Source organism: Salmo trutta, unplaced genomic scaffold, assembly GCF_901001165.1.
Source record: "Salmo trutta unplaced genomic scaffold, fSalTru1.1, whole genome shotgun sequence".
In the NCBI taxonomy this organism is placed as follows: Eukaryota; Metazoa; Chordata; class Actinopteri; order Salmoniformes; family Salmonidae; genus Salmo; species Salmo trutta.
In genome coordinates this window covers 422985-432290 of record NW_021823477.1, presented here as the reverse complement: position 1 = coordinate 432290, position 9306 = coordinate 422985, and the positions used below count along the sequence as shown (strand labels likewise).

Sequence of the window (9306 nt, the reverse complement as noted above, 5' to 3'; positions counted from 1 at the left end):
AGTTTGTTGATTGGTCAGTCATTGGGTAAATTTGTTTTACAATGTGTTCAAATAAAATCAAGCTTTATTTATACAGACTTGTCAGACATGGATGCAACACAATGGCTTCACAGGAAAAAATTATGAAAATAATCAGAAATATTTAGTACACAAATATGAGGATAAAAAACAATAATAACAACTGAAAGACTAATGAGCATTGTAAGGAAATGCCATTGATTAAAATATTAACAATATGATGCAATATCCAACCCAAAATATAACTTGTTTTTTAGGTGGGTCTCTGAAAGACACTATGGGGGTGTCCACTGGAAGTTGACTAGTAACAACAACTGGGACCTAAAAGACACCCACCATGAGACCCACTAAATCTGCCCAAGAAGAGACAAACAAAATAAAAACCCACACCAAACTTAAAGACAGGAAGCAAACCAAAAAGGTGGAGCAACTAAAGGTGTTGACTCTCCACATGTATCAAGACAACTGGAGCACTGGGCCAGACACTCTTAAATAGAACCTGGACCAGCTCAGGTGAAACACCTTCCCACTAACGAGATGGACAAGCCAGCACAGGTGTAACACATACTGACTAACGAGGTGACACCAATCAGTGCGTCCTACGTGCTAACGAGCTAGACGTGCTAACGAGCTAGACGTGCTAACGGAGCTAGACGTGCTAACGAGCTAGACGTGCTAACGGGCTAGACGGGCTAACGAGCTAGACGAGCTAGACGTGCTAACGAGCTAGACGGGCTAACGAGCTAGACGAGCTAGACGTGCTAACGAGCTAGACGGGCTAACGAGCTAGACGTGCTAACGAGCTAGACGTGCTAACGGGCTAGACGGGCTAACGAGCTAGACGTGCTAACGAGTTAGACGTGCTAACGAGCTAGACGTGCTAACGAGCTAGACGTGCTAACGAGCTAGACGTGCTAACGAGCTAGACGTGCTAACGAGCTAGACGTGCTACGGGCTATACTTGCTAAAGTCCAACCTCAAAACATAAATGGAAAAACCAAAGCCTGAAACACCTTCCCCCTTAGACAAATATATCCTATATTTTTGTTGGACAAGTTTGCTCACCACCAACAGAAAACAACTTCCATTTCTCATTATAATCAACTACAATGCTTCACCTTCACCAATATAAACATGGTGTCTACTGGCTGTCAACAATTAAAAACAAGAAAAAAAAACACATTTTCTAAATATATATTTTTCTACTTTTTCTATTTTTCTTATTTTAAAAAAAAACTCACTAGCTTCTAGAATTCACTAGCTTCTAGAACTCTCGTCTTCCTAGTTTCTTGAACTCCAATACGGAAAAACATTCAGTCAAAATAAATTGTGATCCACTCACTGGCAAAACACAAAACTATTTAACTACCCACCCTTGAGACAATCAGAAACCAAGTTGTCCTTAAAAAGGACATGTCTGATTTCAAGAGGAAACTCCTGCAATATCCGTAGTAACTTTCCTCCTCACTACAGAGCTTCTCTCTCTTCTCAGGGTTCACTAGATAGGCATGTTGTTGGATCGGGGCCCAGTCCCCAATGTCATGCTCTAGTACATTTGGTTTGACACATCTGAGAATGAACCCTGATATTCTAAAAGCATGGAAAGAATGTCAATATAATTGTATACAAAAATTGTCAGTTGTGATGCATTTAAATGTAGGGGTCGCTAAACAAAGGAACGCAACACTTATTTGTCAACTCATTGATATCATGTTGAAATCAATTGTGCGAGAGGAGGGAGATGAGGTTGCACGTCCTGTTAAAACTAACAGCTCCAAAACCACACAGAATCTGGGAATAATGTGTACATCACTGGTTAGAGGACAACTTGTAGAAAACAGCTAGCTACATTTTGAAGTGTTGCATTTTGATTCAAGTGGGTCACCAACGTGCTATACTTAACAACTCTTTCTTTGTCAGTCACTTTTTGTTAAATCTCATAAATACTACTCTTTCAATTCAGAGCCTGGATCTTTCCACTGAGGCTAATATCCATATCATGTTGAAATCAATAGAACAGGGGACAAACGTTTAGGGTTCTACATTGTGACATCATTAAAATACTCCTACTACAATGTTAAAACATTCTACATTGTGACATCATTAAAATACTCCTACTACAATGTTAAAACATTCTACATTGTGACATCATTAAAATACTCCTACTACAATGTTAAAACACTCTACATTGTGACATCATTAAAATACTCCTACTACAATGTTAAAATATTCTACATTGTGACATCATTAAAATACTCCTTCTACAATGTTAAAATATTCTACATTGTGACATCATTAAAATACTCCTTCTACAATGTTAAAACATTCTACATTGTGACATCATTAAAATACTCCTACTACAATGTTAAAACATTCTACATTATGACATTGTTTCATTGATATCATGAAACAAATCCTTCATGTATGTATTTTCTGATGTTTGATCAGAGATCTTTTATCAGAGTATCTCTTGTCACATTGATCACAGCTTTGAGGTTTCTCCCCTGTGTGTGTTCTCCGGTGTGAAGTCAGCTTGCTAGATGTATAAAAACTCTTCCCACATTGATCACAGCCATAAGATCTTTCTCCTGTGTGTGTCCTATGGTGTATATTTAGATAGCAAGACGTAGAAAATCTCTTCCCACATTGACTACAGCTATATGGTTTCTCTCCTGTGTGTGTTCTCTGGTGCAAAGTCAGATGGGTAGATGTAGTAAAACTCTTCCCACATTGATCACAGCCAAAAGGTTTCTCTCCAGTGTGAATTCTTTGATGTATTTTAAGGTCTACTGAAGAGATGAATCTCTTCCCACAGTCAGAGGAGCAGTGAGATTTCGCTCCTATGTGTATTCGCTGGTGTTTCTTGAGGAGTTCTGATCTGGTGAGACTCTTCTCTGCCTCGTCAGTATCATGATGTTGTTGAGGTACCCCAGAGGATCCACGATAGTCCCGTCTCTCTCCTGTGTGAACGACAAAGTCACTGTTTATTGAGGTAAAAGGTGATCCCCAGAGCATACCCATAAAGTTGTACAACAATTGACATCTGTTAAATGATTTGACAATTAAGACAGAAAAGTTAGCAACAAAAGTCATATTTTGTCTTGTTTTCACATTAGTAACTGGAAATATTAAAGATGTTGAAATCCTAAGCAGTGTGCCAGACGACTTTTGGTCTCCAATATAGGCTCCTTTCTGTGTTTGCTAAAATTGCGGCACGAGGTCAATGCGCACACAATTTGGTTGCAGAAACTCCTCCATGCTAAAGAGGAAACCACAAGTTATGGATGTAGTATATCTGGTAATGAGGAAACCACTAGTTATGGATGTAGTATATCTGGTAATGAGGAAACCACTAGTTATGGATGTAGTATATCTGGTAATGAGGAAACCACTAGTTATGGATGTAGTATATCTGCCTGGAGCAAAAATTGTGAGTGAAGATTTTAGTTTTCCACAAAGTATTCTGAATATTACAGCACTAACGCACTATCAGCACAAGATCAGGAGTGCTACTCAAGGAAACTCGCATTAAGCTCTGTGTCTATTCACTAATTCACCACCGTGGGGGAAAACTCAGGGGAGTTCTCATAGGCTGACAGTAAAAATAGCCTCCATTTCCAGGTTGCTTTTGAGTGCATTTCACCTTACTTTTGGAAAGGAATTGTAAGACTCGTTTGAATGTCCTGGTTAATATGTTTGTGTTATTTGTGTTACAAATCAACTGCTTTATACTTAAAAAACTCTTCAACCAGTGAAATGCTCTTTGGCTAGCTTTGCCATCAGCCTGACAATGAGTGTTTGTACACTAAGTGTTAAACAAATTGGCCCATAACTTCACCAAACAATAATACAGACCTCCTGTAGGACCCATAACATCACCTTTTATTTTTATTTTTTATTTCACCTTTAGTTAACCAGGTAGGCAAGTTGAGAACAAGTTCTCATTTACAATTGCGACCTGGCCAAGATAAAGCAAAGCAGTTCGACAACATACAAAAACACAGAGTTACACATGGAGTAAAACAACATACAATCAATGATGCAGTAGAAAAAAATAAGACTATATACAATGTGAGCAAATGATGTGAGATAATGGAGGTAAAGGCAAAAAAATGCCATGGTGGCAAAGTAAATAAAGTATGGCAAGAAAAACACTGGAATGGTAGATTTGTAGTTTGAAGAAAGTTAAAAGTTAAAATATAAATAATATGGTGCAAAGGAGCAAAATAAATAAAATAAATAAATACAGTAGGGGAAAAGGTAGTAGTTTGGGCTCAATTAAAGATGGGCTATGTACAGGTGCAGAGATCTGTGAGCTGCTCTGACAGCTGGTGCTTAAAGCTAGTGAGGGAGAGTGTTTCCAGTTTTAGAGATTTTTGTAACCTAACAACAACATAGACCTACTGTAGGACCCATAACTTCACCTAACAACATAGACCTAGGACTATAAATCATTTAATATTTTAGGTGAAACATGGAAACTAAAATGTCTTTGTCATAACCTGATCACCAGATAATTTTGTGAAAAATCCCACTAGGCTACTCTGTAATGGGTTGTCATTCTAAATGTCCTGAATAAAGGAACGTGACAGAATTGCGCATCACATTTAACAAACCAAACATTGAAATACCCTTATAGAAGGTAAAGTAAAAACCCAAACCGGTCCGTGCATCAATACTGGTATATAGTAAAATACGGTTTACCGCCCATCCCCAAGGCTAGGTTGAGTGTGGGCAGGCACCGTACACATCACACTCAGGCAGACAAGACGTTTGATCCGCCCAAAGACCCAATCCATCTCTACTATTAGTTCATGTTAGTAAACTATAAACAAACTGTATCCTTTCAGTTGAGCGTACTAGCACTACGCCTGTCTACCAATCCATCTATACTATTAGTTCATGTTAGTAAACTGTAAACAAACTGTATCCTTTCAGTTGAGCGTACTAGCACTACGCCTGTCTACCAATCCATCTCTACTATTAGTTCATGTTAGTAAACTGTAAACAAACTGTATCCTTTCAGTTGAGCGTACTAGCACTACGCCTGTCTACCAATCCATCTATACTATTAGTTCATGTTAGTAAACTATAAACAAACTGTATCCTTTCAGTTGAGCGTGCTAGCACTACGCCTGTCTACCAATCCATCTATACTATTAGTTCATGTTAGTAAACTATAAACAAACTGTATCCTTTCAGTTGAGCGTACTAGCACTACGCCTGTCTACCAGAAGTTGATGCTGTTGCTATGCAACCTCGCTACCAATCTATTCCTAGTATTTACTGAATATCTGTCTAGCAAGTTGTTAAGTTGTTTGTTCTCCCTTTGCACCACCTCCACCTTGCTATGAATAGAGTCTACAGCACCTTGCATCCCTTTGTACCACCTCCACCTTGCTATTAATAGAGTCTACAGTACCTTCCAGCTCCGTGTTCAACATCCATATCAGTAAACCTCTCCCCACTTGCCCTCTTACTAGGGGATGGTTTGGTTCCATCGCTGATACCTATTGGCCAACTTGGTTTTGTTTTGTTGATTGGGTTGGTTGGTTGTCCTTAACAACAATGATGCTGGAATCCTCTGAAACCAGCGACATGTTTCTTTGAGTTCGTAAGTATCTCTCGTCAATGAATCGTTCAAGCTCTTCAATGGATACTGAATCCTCCAGCGTGTTTACAGGGATAGTTAAACACTGCTCTCTGGTACTCAGACGAGATGCTCTGAAATCAGAGTAGATAAATTCACTCTATGAAAGCACCCGAATGTCCATTGAGAAAGCACTACGACTATACCATTTAGCAAAGCTAAGAATGACGGGAATAATCAAGTCAATAAACGTTGGGTAGTTAGTTAGATAGAATATAGTTCATATACTGGCAAGTGTGACGTATAAGTAGCCAACTAACGTTAGGTAGCTAGATAACATACCGGACCATACTGCTGTAATAACATGCTAACAAATTGTCAGCCAGAATAACATGTAAGGTAACTTATTTGAAAAGTCATTACTTTATTACATTGCTCAACATTTTCGTAACATTTGTCAAAATTAGTTAAAGCAAAGAATTTGTATCGGCTCTAGTTGGACTTCGGCTGAATATTTTCCTCCATTTTCTTCAAATCTGAAAAGCCACGCCCAGGTCGCAGTTGTAAATGAGAACTTGTTCTCAACTGGCCTACCTGGTTTATGAAGAATTGCATTATGGGCCCTAAAAGCACGGAAATAGTGGCCACTGCTCGTATACTTCGTGTTTTGGCGAATTTAGTACGACATCCAGGAACTTTTGGCTACTAACTACATCATACTATGACCAATAAGCACACTATATACTCAGTTAACATCACAAATAGTACGGTTAGTATGAGTATTCTAACACAGCTTAGGTCTCTGGGCTGCCATTTTGTTTCTGTTTAAATCCTTGATTTAAAAAAAGCCACACAACAATCTGTCAATCTGCAGTTGAAACAATAACAAAGCTGTAATTCCACCACTGTTTTGGTTATAAGATGATTATGGGGTTGGAGAAACGTAACTACTCTCAAATTCATAGACAGACCTATGGATGCAAGGACTGACCATCCATAATATCAACATTATAGTTTTAACCATGTTGAGGCTATACAGTGTTGATTTACATTGTTTCTAAACATTGGAGTAAAAAAAGCTTATATTCTGATGGGGTACAACAGTTGAACTAAGCTCATGAGGCATGTGTTATATTCTTCAAGAATCAATGGCTATAAATTATTAATTTAAAAGTCACAATATGGATGTAGCTATTGCATATTTCCGCTTTAACACCAAACATCAGTTCAACAACTGCAGAGTTTGTGCCTCTGTATTTAAGACAGTACTTACTAGTGTTAATCAGGGAACGGTTTCTCAAAACCATCTTATGGCTAAGTTCACCGTTAGAACCACTGGACGCCTTAAGATGCGTTTGGGAAACCGGGACCAGATGTCCAGTTTCCTCCTTTATCGATGTAACGGTCATCTCCTCCTCCTCCTCTTTCACTCCATAAACTGCATCCTCCTCTTCTTGTACAGTAACATCCTCCTCCTCTTTCACTCTGAACGCGTCTTCCTCTTCTTTCACTGAAACGTCTTTCTCTTCTTCTTTCACGGTAACAGCCTCACCCTCCACTTGTTTTTGTATTGTAACATCTTTCTCTTCCTCCTCCTCTTTCACAAGAGCTTCTTTCTCCGTCCAGCAGATCTCCTCTTTAACAGGAGGAGAGTAGCTTAGTGAACTCATGGTCGGGGATATTAGCTAGCTAGCATTAGCGACTAGCCAAGTTCTAAGCTAACTTAGCAAACCAGCTAGCTGATAAACAACGTAAATATATAATTAAATGGTCCAACAAGTACATACGACAGAAGTGTGTTTAATACACAGCGACGAATATACACCAAAACAGTGTAAAGAGCGTGAATGTTGTAGCTATGTTTGCTAGAAAGCTACCGAGGTGTCTGACTAGCTGTTGTTGTTGAAGGAGCGTCCCGTCCACTAGATTATACGTCACACTGGCAGCATCGCCTGAACCTAAAAGACGCACATCGCCATCTGCTGACTGGAGGGCAACGCAGTTGACGAACCAAACGGTGATTTTTCATTTATTTCATAACAGTTGAATATTATATTAAGTCGTTCAAATAGAAGCATGTGTTGATTGATTCGTGTTTAATGAGTGAGAATTTAAAACAAACTTTACACCCACTACATATTTGCATTGAACCATACTTCTGACATCGATCATTTTGACCCCAGAGGCATATCTTTTATCACAGCCAAAATGTATTTTATTCAATTCTTCCAAATTTTCATGACTTTGTCAATCAACTTGTTCTTAATAAATCTATATCATGGTGTAGTGTTTCTGTATCAATATGGACTTTTAACAAATTAAAATCCTTTAGAGTCATTTGACCCCAGCCAAAAGCACCTTTAATAAATAGGACATTTATTTCAAATCAAAATCACATTTTATTGGTCACATACACATGTTTAGCAGATTTTATTGCAGGTGTAGTGAAATGCTTGGGTTTCTATCTCCGACAGTGCAGTAATATCTAACAAGTAATATCTAACAATTTCACAACATAGACCCAATACACACAAATCTAAGTATTTGAATCTAGGTTTCTCTGTAGACATGATCCATCCCACCAGAGGGTGGAGGGGCACCTGTATCCGTGGTTTTGACCAGATAGACACCTGCAGACACACAGTATAGTGCCTCCCATGTACTCTGCTAAGATTGGACTTTTCTATACCACGTAACATATGACTGTGTACAAAACTGCCAATGGTAGAAAACTCTGCCAGTGGTAGAAAGTCTACCAGGGGGATACAGTGCATTCCTCCTGTTTCAGGAAGTGATGTCACTAAGTACTGCCCCTATATATACAGTGCATTCGTAATGTATTCAGACCCCTTCACTTTTTTCCACATTTTGTTAAATTACAGCCTTATTCTAAAATTGAATCATTTCCCCCTCATCAATCTACACACAATACCCCATAATGACATCACAATACCCCATAATGACAAACCAAAAACATTTTTTTAAACATTTTTTAAAATGTATTTACTTAAGTATTCAGACCCTTTGCTATGAGACTCGAAATTGAGCTCAGATGTATCCTGATTCCATTGATCATCCTTGAGATGTTTCTACAACTTGATTGGAGTCCACTTGTGGTAATATCAATTGATTAGACATGATTTGGAAAGGCACACACCTGTCTATATAAAGTCCCACAGGTAACCAAGCCATGAGGTCAAAGGAATTGTCCATAGAGCTCTGAGACAGGATTGTGTTCGAGGCACAGATCTGGGGAAGGGTACCAAAACATTTCTGCAGCATTGAAGGTCCCAAAGAACACAGTGGCCTCCATCATACTTAATGGAATACTCTTCCTACAGCTGGTCACCCGGCCAAACTGAATCCGTGAATAAAGAAACACAAATATATTAATACAAGTATTTGTATTTATTATGGATCCCCATTAGTTTCTGCCAAGGCAGCAGCTACTCTTACTGGGATTTATTATGGATTCCCATTAGTTCCTGCCAAGGCAGCAGCTACTCTTCCTGGTGTTTATTATGGATCCCCATTAGTTCCTGCCAAGGCAGCAGCTACTCTTACTGAGGTTTATTATGGATCCCCATTGGTTCCCGCCAAGGCAGCAGCTACTCTTCCTGGTGTTTATTATGGATCCCCATTAGTTCCTGCCAAGGCAGCAGCTACTCTTCCTGGGGTCCAGCAAAACAAAGGCAGTT

At 38.9% G+C, this 9306-nt stretch overlaps 1 long non-coding RNA gene across 1 annotated transcript; it reads right to left on the bottom strand.

The window, feature by feature from the left end:
* Positions 1-5549: 5549 nt before the first annotated feature.
* On the bottom strand, positions 5550-6918 carry LOC115191090 (uncharacterized). The gene is made up of 2 exons (XR_003877522.1): positions 6882-6918; positions 5550-5742 (listed from the first exon to the last, which is right to left on the bottom strand). It is a non-coding gene; the product is annotated as an uncharacterized LOC115191090 (long non-coding RNA).
* Positions 6919-9306: the final 2388 nt, after the last annotated feature.